General features: G+C 50.6%; 1 long non-coding RNA gene and 1 other non-coding gene across 3 annotated transcripts; both read left to right on the top strand.

The window, feature by feature from the left end:
* Positions 1-151: 151 nt before the first annotated feature.
* Positions 152-12,345, top strand: LOC146595935 (uncharacterized). Of its 2 annotated transcripts, XR_014895794.1 has the most exons (4): positions 152-400; positions 3,866-3,913; positions 4,637-4,733; positions 11,615-12,345. It is a non-coding gene; the product is annotated as an uncharacterized LOC146595935 (long non-coding RNA). The 2 variants fall into 2 exon arrangements; XR_014895793.1 differs by lacking the exon at positions 11,615-12,345 and having other exon boundaries at positions 4,637-4,767.
* Positions 500-681, top strand: LOC146595936 (small Cajal body-specific RNA 16). Its single transcript, XR_014895828.1, has one exon.
* Positions 12,346-16,086: the final 3,741 nt, after the last annotated feature.

Raw genomic sequence — 16,086 nt, 5'->3', positions numbered from 1 at the left:
GGGGGGCAGCTGGGGTGTCCCACAGGCAACAAGCCTGTCTTGGACTGTGCTTCGGGGGGGAGGTGTTGGGAGCCTGTGGACCCGCGCTGGGGTGTGCGGGTGTGGGGTGCACAGTGCAGGAGGGTGATGGGGGTGCGGGGTGTGGGGCCGAGGCTGGAGGAGGGCGAGTGCTGGTGGGAGCAGGGTGCAGGGCCTGGGAGGGCGGGCTGGACGCGCTCGCTGGGCGGGCGCAGCGCGTCAGCGGGCCCCGGGGCTGACGTCCGCCTTGGGCCTTYGGTCTGGGGTTTCTCTGAACTTGGTTTTCCCAGAATTTCCTGCCAGAATTTAGCTCTGAAGATGCCACAACTTGGAATCAGGAGGGAAAGTCATTAAGTTTGCATTTAACGGTTCTGCTCATCAGGTAAGTGAGAATAAATGCAAGTCCTCCTCTTGGGTCCCCTTGTGTGTAGGGTGCAGCTGTGCAGAAGCACTGGAGACCCGTGGGCGCTGCAGAGAGCCCAGGGCTTGGGAAGCGGCTGCTGTGTGGTTGGAGCCAGGTGGTTTCGGCCTCGTACCGGCGAGCCTCACCCGTGCCCGAGATTAATTCCCACRCAGACTCTGTGCTTGAGTTTGTCCTATGCAGTAACAGGTGTGAGCATTCATGGAGCATTTTGATGGTCATGTATGATACTGCATACAAGCAATTCCTATTTTAAGGCAAGAAAAGGTATACTTCATGGCTTGCACATTGGTTTCCTTAATGTATACCACATCTTCTTTTGGAAAGCATCTATGAAAAGGAATCTGGTACTGCCCTTCCTTTACAAGCTGGTTTTACAGACATTGGAGTTAGACTGTAGGTACATAGCTGRTATGTTCTCACTTAATTTATCACTGGTGCTGTCTGAATTCCCAAACTTTTATTTTCCATGTAGTGGGGTATACTCAGTGTTAGGATTCTTTACTTGAGAAATTTGTAAAAGTTTGAGGTTGTGTGTTTTTGTTCTTGTGTTACAATTGTGTGTAGTGTTCCTCTTTTTTTTTTTTTTTCTTTTCCTCCTACATCTGACTAGCTCAGTTGAAGAGGTCACAGCTAAGGAGAACACGTGTTTCCACAAGTATGGGAAGGGGGAGGGTGAGGAAGGCCTGCACTGTGAACACAACTCCAGAGTGATCTAGACTTCTGGAAAAAAAAGGCTTCGCAAAAGCACTTTTTTTGCTTGTTGTTCTTATCAGCTGGGTGATCTGGTTCATAGGGAGGTCACCCCAGATGGTTGCTCCAGTACAACTGAAAAGCTGGAAGGCACTCCTTTAACCAGCTTTGCCCTCAGACGATGCTTTGCGAGTGGCTGCAGCTGATGTGTTAGCAATAACTGAGCTCTCTAAGTGCAGTTCAGGACAAACTGACTTAACATATCATTGCTGCTGGAATGGGATCCCTGCTCCCCCGATCCCTGCTCCCCCGATCCCTGCTCCCCCGATCCCTGCTCCCCCGATCCCTGCTCCCCCGATCCCTGCTCAATTTCCCTTTTGCATATCTTGAGCTGGCTCTAGGATTTGTTAGGCCTCTGTGAGCTGATTTAACCCAGTAAAACAGTAAAAACAAGCCAAGGTGGGGAAAAGTGGGTAGCTTTATACTACATTTAGTGGAGTAAAGATGCTTATGGGAAGAGCAACAGTATCAGAGGTGACGTGGGAGAGGACAGACTGTGTAGCTGGAAGCAGGAGAGGGAGGAGAAGCTGGCTTTCCTGCCCCCCTTTTCTCCCTGCCATACTTYGCTTTTTTTCTGTTAGGGATCTACGCTGTACTGTAGAGACCGCAGTGTGAACTGCGTCCGTGCAATAGCTGCCAAAATGTTGTATTTCTTGTAGAAACAAAGTTTGCATTTCTAATCAAGTCTTACAAATCAGACACTAAGTAGCAGTACCTGAACAAGGTGCTATCACAGGTGCTCCAGCACGCTGTGGTTCTGCATCCTGCTGGTTTAACAAGCTCTGTGTTAATTCTGTGTGTCCCATCTGCTTGTCCTCCAGGCAATGCATTTTTGAAGAAACACAGYTTGTACTTTATCTATGTTGGTAGAAATGAAATAGTACTTCTGCCTCTGGGCTTCCTAATGCCATATCAGAGTGCTGCGTCCCTGTGACACCGAGCCAGTAGAAGCTCACTTTGCTGGCTCTGGTTTGCTCAGACCCATCTGAGAGGTTAATGCTGTGCTAGCAGGCTTTCTGCTGGCCACACACCTGACCTTCCACTCTCAGTACAAACCAACTTGAGTGTTGTGTGCTCTCGCTCTTCGCACAGAAAAGCAGTTGCATTTCCATCTGTGATCTGGTCAGCTGTGTGCTTAATCTGATAGTGTCATTTTACCATAACACCCACAGTCTGAGAGTAGCTTCCTACATGCTGGAAAGAAGGTGATGGCCAAAAGCAGTAACTGGTGCTGGTGTGCTACTGGAAATTTTCATGGCAGGAATGCTATGGGAAAGGACTTTAGAGAGCTGGGTAGTGATGTGCTGCTTGTCCTAGATGCTTCTAGATGATGCTGATCCAGAGAAGACATGTCTGTATAGGACAGCAGTCTCTAGCTTTAGCTAGATTTCCAACTAAAAGCCTGGGCAAGTAAAATTCTTTGTGTCCACAAACAGAGAGGCTGCGTATGGTTAGCAAGGCCCAGGACGAGGCAAAGGAACCCAGGTAGTAGCACAAGTTAAAGGGTGTCTGTGGGCTGGGGACRCTTCCTGTTAAAATCCTCCCTTACTACGAAGAGCCCCACGGGTATCAGCAATGAGCCTCACTGGCAGTTCCCGGGGCAGAGTCTTGTTGGCGTTCTGCGGTGTAGTTGGTGTTAGGTTTTCTGGGCCTCTTGCACAGCAGGATTAGGAAGGAAGCCCATGCTGGGCTGTAAGATGCAAGTTTCTTAGTTTGAATTATCAGCAACCGGCTGCTCCAAAACTGGCTTTATTCCAGGCACTGTGGTGGTAGTTTGCCCTCAGAAAAGCTGGCAATGCCTCTAGTCATATGTCATCATGTGAAGAATTGGGAGCTCTCCAGTTTCCAAGCAGAGGCATATCAGTGGCTCCTTTCTAGGTAGTGTTGTATTAGGAGAGCTTTTTCACAATAATCTTGTGGTCTTCTCTTGTTATGATGAGCCTGCTACTGCCAGATAATTAGTTTTACACCTTGTATTTCCATTTAAAAAAAAAAAAAGTTGAGAGATTATTTGAGGATAGTAAAACTAGATTGCTTTATTAGATGAGATAACAAAGCAACTGCTATTTTAAATGACAAGCACCTGTGGCAGAGTGGTTCAGTCCATCTTTTACACAAGATTATTCTGAAAATGCATTATTATCTTACATTGGTGAAAGAATCTGTAGAGTTACCTGCAGCTGGCTTTAAGCTTGCAAAGCTAACAGGCAATGTGGAGCACACTTTAGTGCAGTGCTCTGCAGATGRATATGAAAGCTTATTTCTTTCCTCATAGGTATCTAATGTTTCAAGAAGCAAAGGGTATTGCTTTTTCCTAAAGATCCTGCCTAAGCAAGTACTGTACCTTAGGTGTGATTGTAACTGTGATGCAATTTAACATCTCCTTTCTGGTCCTTTGCGGACTGTTTTAAGGTGAATATCCCGCCATTTGGATGACTTTTGAATCAAAGCAAAATTGTCATGTGTGATTGAAGTGCAGTGGCTGAAAGATGATGGAGTTTCCTGAAGTGCTTAGGGAGAGGGAAGTTCACTTCTGGGCTGCAGGCTGGGCTCTTGTGCCAGGTGTTTGTTAAAACTACATGGTATTTTAAAGCTTAGAAACCTCTTAAGCAGCTTTCCAGTCTACACATGTCAAAATGTGCTGTGCTTAATACTTTCTGCTCTTCTGTTTAGATGTTCCTGCTGACCACAAGTGGCTGCTTAGTCTACGCCTCCTCCTAGGTGACAGAGTTGAACTTGCTGACTCTCTGCTCTCTGATGAGTAATTGCATGCTTTGAAGCTGTAACTGATCCTTTCTTTCTGATTTGTCTTCTAATGTTGGATTAATCTTGTCAGAGCCATCTAACAGACTCAGGCTGCAATTAGAAAACACTTCATCTTTGTGTTTCTTCAGACAGGCATCTTTTTCCAGTTTTGTTTGAATGAGCGTTTCCTTTCACTTTAACTAATGTCACTCTTTCCTGGGTTAAAAATTGATATTTTCTACCACATGAGCTATCAGAACAAAGCATTTATGAAGCCTTGGGTAGGGTGATTGTGTATAGCCTGACCCTAGCTGCAACTGGAAAATGAGCTGAGTATATCCTTTAAATCCAAAATCTGTAAATACACAGCTATATTTAAAACTTGTCAGACTTTTGCATAAGATGGAAGAGTTGGACCTAAGTTAGAAAAAAATCTCTAAGCTTGAAGAGTCTTTGTTTTAAAAACAATGTTAATTTGTTTGAGGGATTTTCTGTCAACAAACTTAAATGACAAAAYATTTTCTTATTTCAATTAACATGCAATGTAATTATTTGCAAAAGGGCCCTGGATCACTAGTGGTTCTTGACAGATTTGCTCCGTTTAACTACCTGGCATACACTTTGAACAGCCCTGTCATCTGCCCAGTTTTCCGTGCAGTATGCTTGCTCTAACTGAATGTCCTGATCRTTTCTTTCCAGGTGGCTGGACTGGAAGATCTTACTGCATGATGATGAAAACCTGTTCCTGCCCTTCAGTTCAGTTTTCCCATGTTTGGTCCTTTTAGATAATAAGATGGTAAGCATGAATAAAATCCACTTCTCAAAGCTGACTCTTGTTCCATTCTCCTTATTTAACACTTGCTATAGAGAGTAAACAAAACAATTTTTAACACGCTGCAAGTTCCCATAGGCAAATAAAATTACTTCTTGTATGCAGACACTTGTGACCTTTGTCCAGGGCAGTCACAGTCCAGTGACATACAGTGCTCCCTAGATGTGGTGCTTTGAGGATCTATGGGAGTAATTCAGCCTTGGCAGTCACTAGAGCAGCCCTGAAGAATTTGAGACTATCTCCTCGGTGTGACAAGCTCTGTTGTCCACTAGAGGGTGTGAGGCTCCATGGAATGGTCGAATTTCACCGAAACTCGAGAACCCGGAGACTTTCTTCCTTTAATCAGATATGCATGCAGCAAGGCCACAGTGGGATTACATTCCAGTTCAAGAATTCGGTTATTCAAACTGGCAGCTGTCCAGCTTGCATGTGGATTATATAACTGATCTGCTGCACTAGCAGTGAAGTCCATGTGATCTCCAGCACTGGCTGTTGAACATCCAGGAATTTCTCTTAAGCAATTTGTCTGTGTCTGGAGGGGAGGCAGGTCTGCTGGGTGTTTGATACAGTTAATGACTACCTCCAGTACTGGAAGAGATTGCTTGGACAGCTGAAGTTGCACATACCAAGTCTTGCTTGAGTAGTAAAATGTATCGCTGCTGATGGCAGCTAGTACTGTAACTTTTAATTTGGACAGTGAAGAGCTTGGCTACTAGATTTCCTTTCATAGTAAGAAGGAATTTCCACTGAATCTGCAGTTCTCACATTCTAATACCCCTTCACATGTTGTGAAATGCAGTGAACCCGTGCTAGTTGCTGGGTTCAGTACAAGCTGTGTGTTTTCCCTGTGTTTAATGCTTGTGTGAAGTGCTGCAGAAGCTGTTAAAGCTCATAGTGGCCATACTGGCTCCTTGGCTTGAGTGCAGCATTTCTCAGTAATGTTTGCCCATAAAAGCTCTGTGTTCAGAATTTCAAGCAGGACAGAACCCAGCACCAGTCCTGAGCAATGCTGGTTGTGCTACAGCACTCGCAGCCCTTAAAAAGAAGTATCTAAAGGAGTGATGGGCACCTTTGTGAGTAGTTGATGGTGCAGCTTGGGATGATCACTAGCTGCTGGTACTGTAGGGGTTCAGCAGACATTTTGAAGCCCTTTACATCTGAGGGGGGAGCAGTTCTTGGTTTGAGGGCCAGTGTTGAGCTGGTTTCCTCACCTAATGTGGTGTTTTGTGTTGGGATGGAGGCTCCTTGGATTGCCTTGGTGAGGCAGCTGAAATGGGTTGGCGCTCGTAGCCTAAGAGGAGTCAGAGTGCTAATAAATGAGCAAAAGAAGCAGTGTCTAGATGAAGAGTAATCCTGATTGTAGTGGTGTGGCTCCTGAATACCTCCCTTGATTTTTAAGGACCAGGTCTGCACATGGCCCTTAAGGGCCCTGGACACGGAATTATGGGCCTAAGACTGAGCATTAGATGAGCCTAAGACTGAGAGACAGTAACATTTCTATACACTGAAATACTGTAAGAAATATGTAGTAGCTTTTCTGCATTTGTTTTATTTTCAAGGAAACATATCTTTTTGACCTTGTGGCTTGTGGACCTTGACCTTGTAGAAAAAATAATGTTTATTTTCAAAGATTTTGAATTCAGAGTAGGTCAATTGGAGGTTGGCCACCATGTTCCTTTAAGAAACCATACTTTTTCCCCAGTGTTTTCTGGCAGATACTCTGTCTCGTTATGGTCATAAGCACATGACTGCCAAGCATAGTTCCCAGCTCATCCAAGCTGATCTCTTGGGTTCTTGCTGCAAAAAACAGTCCAGCATCTGAAGTTGATTAGTTATGCTAGAAGCACTGTTATGGTAAAAGCCTCTTCGGGCTGATGCGTAGTCAGGACGCAGCTTCTGTAGACTCAGTGCACTGAGGTCTCTGTTTACTGACATGTAAAGTGGATTAGAGATTGTAAACATACTTAATTTCTAGAAAAGCAGAACTGACTTGTGGAAAAATGGGTCAGCTGTGTATTTTGAGCTGTGTAAATTGCAAATCATACTTAAGTATCTTATTTATCAGCTGAAGTGATTCTCAGATTGCATTGTAAAAGCAGCTTATGCCTGTTTGGAGCAGTGAGTGATGTATTCCCTGATTTCTTTCCTCTTTCCCTGTTGCCTGTTCTGTAGTGTCTCTTTACCCCAGGAAGATGGGTGTGCCCAGGTTTGCTTATCAATTGCCCATTTGATTTTTTTTTCCTACCACTTAAAGCTGCTGTGAGCCTTTTAAATGGCAGCTGAGAACTTACTGCACCCAGGATGGGTGCAGAGGGAGCTGGAGGGCATAGTTGGTGCCTGCATCTATGGGACCTGCTCATGCTTAGAAAATACTCAAGGAGATGGAGGGAGCACACATAGAAGCAAAAGCCAGGGATGTATGTCGTGCCCTGGTGAGGCAGGCTGAGATCCTGCAGCTTGAGTCAGAAGAGATTTGCATAGAGTTACTGCCAGATGGACCACTGAATTCCTGCAGTTCTAAGGTCAGCTTGTGTTACATTTGCCTGAGGGTCTCTGTAGCTGATAGTTTCTTTCTAAGCCAAGATGCTCACCAGTTCATGATCTTGCTACTCTTATTTTAAAGAAGCTGCAGTTGCCTTGATTGGATGTTGGCCCAGCTTTGCTGTTTCCAGGGTGAGCAGGGGTATTTCAAAGCCATCTATATTTCAGCCTAGATGAGCCTTTTGGTTCTTGACCAAATCCTTCCGCTCAGGTTAGGCTGAGCTTCCCATTGGGTGCTACATGAGTCAGTGGCAGGAGCTCTTTGGCGAGAGCCCTCCAATGCAGCTATCAAGCCTTTACTCCCTCGTTCCTGGGCCCTCGATGCTGTGATTTACCCCAGCTCTCCAAGCATGCTCCATTTGTTTTCCTTCCCCTGCTGGGAAGGAGGTTGTGAGCAAAGTGCTTTGGCCACTACTGTGGTTCTGTGATTTTKGTAAATAAAACCTTACCACTGAAGCATGAGTAATTGTTTGGAGGACCTTTCTCTGTAGTTTGCCTCCTGTGTGCTGTGATAAGGTTGAGCTATGCACTTGTTTGTGCTGTTTGAAAGACATTCCTTCCTGAGTGGGTAAGAATAGTTCATCTCATGAGTACATGAGTCTCCAGAGCAATGAGTTATCTGCTTGGACAAATTCCACGTGCTGACTGCGAGCTTGAGAGGAAGCACGCTTTGCTGGAGCAAGGCCTTTGCTTGCTGGAGGGAATGCTGCTCTTTGGCAGGTTATAGTCCTGGTTGCCCTCCAAGCCCTGCCCTTGCACTGTGCTTATGCTCCTAAAGCAGGAGAGCCCCTACACTGCCCGTGGATTTCTATAGCTTTTGACCTTTCTCTGATGCTGTCAGCCTGCTTGAAAATTGCTCAATGGACTGAAGTAGCATTAAATCATTACACGTGTGCATCCCAGTTCCTGCAGGCCTGGATCTCCCCTCTGCTCTTCTCATGCACTCTTGAGTCCTGGGGCWTTTGCCAGTGCATGGCTTTTCTCTGCCGTTTCAGCCCTGTGCCCTGCCACGGTTCCTCCGGTCGGTCCGAGCGCGCGAGACGGGAGCTGGTGCAGCAGCCCGGCGCTGCAGCAGGAGAGCCGCGCTGCTTACTGTGCTCTCGGTCCGCAACTTCTTGCCCCTTGCTGGGAGCTCACCAGCCTGGCAGAAAAGCATTTTATTGTGTTTTGCTGAAAGCACTTTATTGGTTTTTGCTGGATTAATGAGCTGAGCTGACCCACAGAACGTCCTGGTGGATGCTGGGGGCAGGGCAGCCAGGAGCGGGACATGGTGAGGAGCCAGACCTCTGCCTTTTGGCACCATCGAGCTGTTAGATCAGCTYTGCTGGTTGTGGAGTTGCAGCCTCACTGGCACTGCTTAGTCTAGCTGATGCTCTTTTCTTGATTCTCAACAAGGAGGTCGTGCTTTCCTGGTCCCATGGCTTTCAGGGAAAAAGTTCTACTCGTTGTGCTTTTTGGATGGGAAAGAGATCAGTCATCAGCTTTGCTGTAATGTGAACCTACGATAGCAAACACAAACGGTTTGCAAGCTTTTCTCGTACTTCTGACAACATAACTTTTCTTTTTTAATGTCTTTAGCAGGTGTTCTTATTGCAAATAAAATCCTGCTGGACTGAAGGTCCTGGAGATCTCAGTGCTGCAGGTGAGGTCAGTCTCAAACTCTGCTAGCTACTGGCCAACATSTGGTCTCCACAGAAACTGCCCCGCCAGACGGCAGCGCTACCCCGGGAGAGCCGGCTGGTGTGTGGGTAACAGCCAGATCTTCACTGCAAAAATGAGTGTGTGCAGTAAGGTAGCGTCACGCACGCTGCTGAGCAGTACCTTGTATTTGGGTTGCGTTTGGGTTTCAGGAAACACTGCTTTTTCTGATACACAGCTGATTCCTTTCCCTGCTAGGAAGATGCCTGAACGCATGCCAGAATAGGGCTGCGATGCTGTCACCATACCCGAGGGTCAGCCCTTGCCAGGGGACTTCCCTGGGGACCTTCACACTTGATTTTTCAGCCAGTTTGGGCAGCAAACTTCTTTAGAGACCATAAAAACTTCTGGTCAACATTCTTGGATTAGGACGCAAATTTTCTGCAATAACTATTCTTTCTTTCATAACACAGGGAAAAAAAAAATAAACTCGACCAGAGAGGTCTGGTTGCAGGTGGAGTAAAGAGGGTCGGTGCCCTCTCTGCTGTGCTTGCAGGCACCCGTGGTAAGTGGTAGTGCCACCCGCAATGCCATGCGATGAGGAGGTTCATGCCTGATAAAGTCTGTACGACCCGCTAAGGCAGGGCAGCCACTCTCATCGTCTTTCTGACTAGCAGGAGCTAATCAGGAYCTGCTAAATGGAAGAAGAGGAAACTCAATCTTGGTGAAGGTAGAGTGAGGCTGTCTGGCTTCTCACCAATGCTGCGTGTGAGGTTTTTGCTTGGCTTGAGCAGGCGCTGCGTGTCCTCCGTGCTTTCCATATGCTGGGCTTGGAAATGTCACCAGGACTGGAGACTCTGAGAGCTGCCCCTCTTCACCCCCTGGATATTATAGACTGTCACCTTTTTCTGTACACCCCGTCAGTGAGACGAGCAGCAGTAACTAGGTGGTGAACCGGTCCCTGCTCATCTGCCAACCCAAGGCACGAGGTACAAGCAATAGCCGACCCCTTCGCAGGAACTTGCGCGTTTGTGTTGTAGACTAAGGTAGTCCTCCAGGTTCAGGGATGATTCTCCCTTCCAGGCACTCTTTGAGGAGGTTATTTTTATTGATTGGGTCAGGGATTTGCTCCTACACAAGAATCCAGGTCTTGAAGCCCTGGTCTGACCATCTTCCTCCAGGAGCCCCATTTCTAAGCTCTGGAGAATGCAGTCACCATTTGGCTCTTACGTATTCCCACAGGTTTGCAGATGATCGTGCTGAAGGATCACAGAGCGTTCCCAGGAGGAAAGGTGGCGTTTGGCCGAGCCATGGTCTCGTTAGGAAGGTGTTGCTCATCCTAACTATCCCCGGGCTGAAGGATGCTGCTCGTGTACTCCAGCCAGGCTGGGGYGTCATGATGCTATGAATGTTTCTTTTTAAAGTGATCCTCATTCCAGTGCTCTAGAATTGCAACTTCTTTTTTAAGTTTTCTGCAAAAGAAAGTATTTTCCCTCTGAATTTGRCCTGATCTGGAGATGTCAATGTTGGAATTTCCTGTGGGATAGGAAAATTGGGCCTGGCTAAGGTGCCATAAAGATGTGGGAAAACATAACCTGCAGCAGGACGTCCTGCTTGCCTCCCTCCTCAACTGGTTCATGTGGAACGCTCAAAACTTAAAATATGGGGCCTGTKCTCTGAATCCCTTGGGACCGGGAAAGGAATTGCTGCTTCGTGCAGCCAGTGGCAGCAGGGATGGGTGCAGAGCATGAAACCGTGCAGAGCTCCCCGGCCCCAGGGGTGGGGGACCCTTGTCCACAGGGTGGGGGGAAAGAAGGCCATATCCCCCTGACAGGGTGCTTAGTACTTCTTGATTTTAAGATAGGCTTGTGGAGCTGTGGAGGGAGGATATTTTCTCTGGAGGAAGACGAGCGGCCCGTCCCTGTTGTTCGTGGCTGTGGACAGGCTTTGCGGCACCCGACGGGTCGAGCAGGGAGGCATGGCGCTTGCGCGGTGGCAGTGCATCCCGTGGGCCCCTCCGGCCTCGGCTCAGCGCGCCAGGGAACGATGGAGGAAGGGAGCTCCTGGGTCGCTGGTGCTGGTGCAAAGCCRGACCGGTGGCCAGGGCCAGCGAGCAGCTCAGTGCAAAGCAAATCCTCCATCGGTAGAGCATGAAATGCGTATTTACATGCAACCAAGTGGAGGAGGAGGCAGAAGCGTTTGCATGTCGCACACAGGTTTTGCTTCATCGCTTGGGGGCCGGGCCGGAGGCAAGCGGGGCCCCGCGACGAGGGGATGCAGCGAGAAGAGGCTGGTGCATGCAGCAGCAGTGAAAGCTGCTTTGGCCTCCAGAGCGTTTTCCAGCGAGCACCTTTCTCTGGAGACGTTTTCTCCTCTCGCGCCGAGCCGACAGCTCCCGCTAGCCCTGAGGCTCCCGCGTTGCCCTCCTCTGGGTGCTTCTCTGCTGGGATGGCACTGGCGGAGCCAGACGGTGCTCCCCAGCCTCCTCTCGCTCTCACCTCACCTGCTCCTGGTTTCTGCTTAGGTCAGAAAATCACGGGTCCATGTYTGTTGGGTGGACCTTGAGCTGGGTCAGGAATTAGTTAATCCTATCAATGYCTTATGCAAACTGTTGAACTTTGCATTGTCAGAAGAGGAAACGTGTGCTTTTGCTCTGATTTGTACAGGAATTGACAGCACGGAGAGTTGGGGCTGTGGACATTTCTGCTGTGTAAACAGCCAAGGAACTGCCTGGTTTCCACCTTTCCTCCCTCCTYGCTACCCGCTGAAGAGGCTTTGGCAGCACTCGTAGAGCCTAACATCTGGGAACGCTGTTAGCAACTGCTACACCAGGCCAGACCCTTTCCTGGATTTAATGTAGTTACCTCAAATGTTCCAAGATGTGAATGTTCCCCCCATCACCACCACCAGCAGCAGCAGGGGCTACAGCAAAATGAGCTTCCGCAGTGAGCGATGCAAGAGGGATCTGCTSCCCTGGGGCTGGTGTTCGGGCTGTCTCCCTCCAGATCTCATAACAGATATCGGCTACCTTTCAGCAGCAAATAAAATCCTGCAGTTTACAGCTGGAGAGAGACACGGGCCAGAGGGAGGTCGTGCCCGGGTTTCTCACCGCTCCGGTCCCATGGGAGAGAGGAGGCTTGTGTGAGGTGTAGGTACTGCCTGAGCATCCCTTGGACCCTTAATCCGCCTTCCCCGCCACGCCGGGATAGCACGGCTGGGGATGGTCTGCTTTCACTCACCGTGCTGCGATGATGGGGGCAGGGGGAGAAATCAAAAAAGCTTCAAAAAATTTCTACGCTCTAGCTACAAAATCTGCTGCGCCTCCAAGTTGGGCCTTGGAGTCAGATACGATCAGGCTTAATTTGACAGCTATTTCTTAAATATTTTAAAAGCTGCCTGGAATAAACTAAATGCTTCCGAGTAGTGACCTAAATTCCACTTGCAGTAAATTTCATTAGAAAGTGGATTTGTGTGGCTGCCAGGAGCGAGGCACTTTGCAGCTTCATTGATCTGACCCAACCATGTGCTGTACAAGTGCCTTCCTCAGCAGATTTTTAAAGAGCTCACCGCTGCGTGCTACCATCCGTATATGTGGCTCATTTCTCTGGCTTTCCCCTCCCTTCCTCCCTTTTCTTTGCTCCTGGTGCAAATGCATCATTTGTTTGCTAATCACGTCGCACCGTCAGCTGCATGGAGTCATCCCACCAGCTGTGTGGGCAAGGATGGAGCGGCCAGGAAGAGCGTCACTCCTGATCTTCTCCTTCAGCCAGCCTGACGTACTTTGTGCTCAAATCCGTGTCCCGCACGATACGTGCTTGCAGAGGTGCCTGGTGCGACCGCGGGGGCTGCCTGCAGCTCGCTGCAGATAGCTCTGCGGGAAGTCACCTGTGGTTCAGGCATCCCTCGAAGAAGCTTCCTTTTCTTCCTCTGTCCCCAAAGTACTGGCGATCTGCGTGCACCACCTTGGACCTCRGGGAGAGATGTGTTGGTAGTGCAGACGGCACAGCTTGTGTCTTACTAGGGAAAAATCACAGGAGAGACCTGGTACCGCCAGCGTTTTGCATGAGCTGGCAACACGCGCGCCCCCAGGCCTGAGCCGGGTTGCGCAGCCCACGTCAAACTCCGTTGCAGCATGTTTGCAACTCACTTGCCGAGCTTAAAGGTAGCGTAGGAGGGATCAGTGCAGGCGCTGCAGGGATACARGGTCTGCGCAAAACCACAGCCACTCCGCTGGGGTCGGCCGTGGAGCAATTGCCGTGCTGGTGGCGTTAATGGGAGAGGGGAAAGGTGGGTACCCAGCCTTGCCCTCCCAAAGAGACCCGCAGTCCTGSGGCTGGAGGGGACACGACACGCTTGTGTCCCCTGCAGTTTTACCTGTTTTTAGCACCAAAGCTGAAGAACTCTGGGTTTCTCCAGCGAGGGGACAGGCCAGCGTGAACCCTGCACTCGGCTTCGCTGGGGCTCAGGGTGGGCTGCAGGTGTTGGACGCTGCATACGGAGCGGGCGCATTATGGCTGAGGAAMCGCAGGACCGACTGGCAGCCCTCGCGTACGGGAATGCCGTGCTGTCACCCAGCGGGAGCTGCGACGTCTCTCCGGGTCGTAGCGCGTGGCAGAAGAGCGGGCAGAGCTGGCTTCAGCAGAGGAGCTTTTGTCCTCGAGGACAGTCCCAGTGCTGCCGGSGGTGAAGAAAGCAGCTGCTCTCGGGAGCTAGGCCCAAGCAGAGGGGCGCAGGGAGTTTGAGAGTTTACTGCTTCTTCAAAAGGACTGTCTTAAAGAATAAATTGGTTGCACCTAAAATACAGTCTCTAAAGGGGGAGAGTAGAAAACGTGGGCTTTCCTAGGAAGGCAGCAGCCTCTAGCGAAGAAACCTGTCCACTGGGAAGCAGAGGAGGGCTGCRGTACAGGGTCTGTCCTACCGCCAGAGACCCCCAGATGGGGACTGTGCCCCGGSAGCTGGCTGGAGCCTCCCAGCTGGGAGCAGTGATGGGCTGTTACACACGTGGGGATGGAGCTGAGCCAGAGGGAGCTTCCTGCCCCGCYGTGGGAGGCTGACGTCCCTCCGCACTGCCTCCCACCAGCCCTCCTCGCCAGTCGCCGCAGGCAGTTAGTGGGTCCTTCAGCGCTGGGTAACTCCAGAGGAGCATCACCAGCTGCCTCCACCCTCTTCTGCCAGCTGCTGCCGCTCCTGTTGCAAGAGGACGGGATCAGGCGCAGAGCAGCCTTCCGGCCATCGCAGCGAAGGCCGGCGCAGCGTCGATTCGAAGCCCCCCCAGGTGCTGGGGGCCCATCCGTGGCCTATGTCGAGCCTGGGAGTCTGGGGCTGGTTCTGCCTGCAGCACGTTGCCAGCCGGAGATCATGGCCAACCCAYGTGTTTGAGTGCCTAAAAATACCCCAAAGCCAAGCAGATGGGGTGGCTACCAGCAAGGCTCGAGGTCARAAAGAAACATCCTCCTCTTCTAAAGGTGTCTGTCTTGCTTACAGCTTCCAAGCATCGGGGAGCACCTTGTGCCTGGGTGGCAGCAAGGGGCGAGTGGATCTTGCTGGGTGATTTTGCAATCGCTGGAGACATGGTCACCGTGAAGCCCTGCCAGGAGCAGAGGCACAAGAGCTCTTTGTGTCTAGGCRGCCCCTTGTGATCCACTTGCTGTTAAGCTTAAAGAAAATGTGAAGAAATTCCTGTGCCGGTGCCACGGAGCACAGCACCATCCCTCATCCCATCGAGCGCTCAACGGCAAACAGCTGCAGCGGTGCAGGGGAGGGAGGTGCGTCCTTGGGCTGAGTTTTGGCAAGATGTTTGCAAGGCAGATCCCAAGCAGCAGCCTCTCTGCTGCCTCCCCCCGTCTCCGCGCTGGCGGCTGGCAGAAAGGATGCTCGGGCGCAGGGAGCCCAGCTCTGCTCTCCCGGCCCTGGGAGAGATGCGAGCCGCCGGGGTGCCTGCTCCCCTTGCCGGGCAGCTAACCAAGGCTCAGCGTGAGCTGTGAGAGGTGCTGCTCCACCTCATCTGTGCGACGGTGATTTATTTTCAGAAGTTAAAGCCAGGGCTTGACCAAGGAGGAGGCCCAGCGTTACCTGGGCTGGTGTTACTGGCTGTCCTGGAGACAGGGCCACCCTGGATGGCAGGATCCAGGCAAGGGCTGAGTGAATTTCCCATGAATCTGAGACGCTTCATTGGTTCCCTGGACTCTGCTCGAATCACTGGTTATTTATTTGCCTGTGGCTTAAAGAGATGGTTGTGGATTTTGTTGAGGCAACGGCTTGGGCATTTGCATGAGGTTGGCTCCCACCACCGCAGCAGAGCTTTTCCTTACTGACTCGGGGTTTCACCGGGCCGCAGGTGGCTTTGCCTTGCCTGCTGCCCTATCAAAAGGACTCTTTTATGTATCTATTTATTTTTCGTTTTCCTGCCGAAGGCATCCAGGCGCRAGGACGCCGAGACGGCGTCGCTGACTCCTGGGCGCCCGCGCCCACGCCGCGAAGCGAGTCGGGTGGGGGCCGAGCGTTCCCGCGCGTTCGGACGTTTCGCGGCGAGACTCTTCCCCCCCTCCATCCCGACCGCTGGGGACCGCACAGCGAGCAGGGGAGGAAGGAAGGGGTTGCGGAGGGGGGGAGGTTTCCTGGCTCCCTTCTGCCTCCGTTTCAGCAAATAGGGTCCAAGGGCGCGCGGCTCTGCTCCAGGCACCGCAGCTCGGCCCACCGGCGAGCCGAGCGGCAGAGCAGGGCCAGGCTCCTTGCGACCCCAGCGCCGCGCTCGCCGGCGCCGGCAGCGAGGGCGGCTGCGCTTGTCCGCGCCCCGTGCGAGAGGCGGCACGGTTGCAGCCGGCAGGATATCTGCTTTGAAGCGCAGGGAGCCTCACCAAAGCAGCGCTTTCCTCCTGCAGCCGACGAGGGGGTTAAGTGAAAAAAAAAAAAAACGCAGCTTCTCACTATCTCCTTCCCTGTGTGTTCTGATCTCCGCCAACGGAGCTGAAGATGGGGGAGGATTTTTTCTCTAAATTTAGCTTTGGAGAAATTGCTGTAACTAATCGGCTTTAGGATACTGGGCTCGCTCTTTTATCTTTTTTTGTCGTTAAGACCTTGTCATGTGGCTGTGTGCTGCAGCTTGCCGGTTCTCTGTGTTTGCTGGGCTTTTTTTTTT

The sequence above is a fragment of the Rhea americana genome, unplaced genomic scaffold (assembly GCF_003343005.1).
Source record: "Rhea americana isolate MKP2758 unplaced genomic scaffold, rheAme1 scaffold_21, whole genome shotgun sequence".
Taxonomy (NCBI): domain Eukaryota; kingdom Metazoa; phylum Chordata; class Aves; order Rheiformes; family Rheidae; genus Rhea; species Rhea americana.
This window is presented reverse-complemented; position numbering and strand designations above follow the sequence as displayed.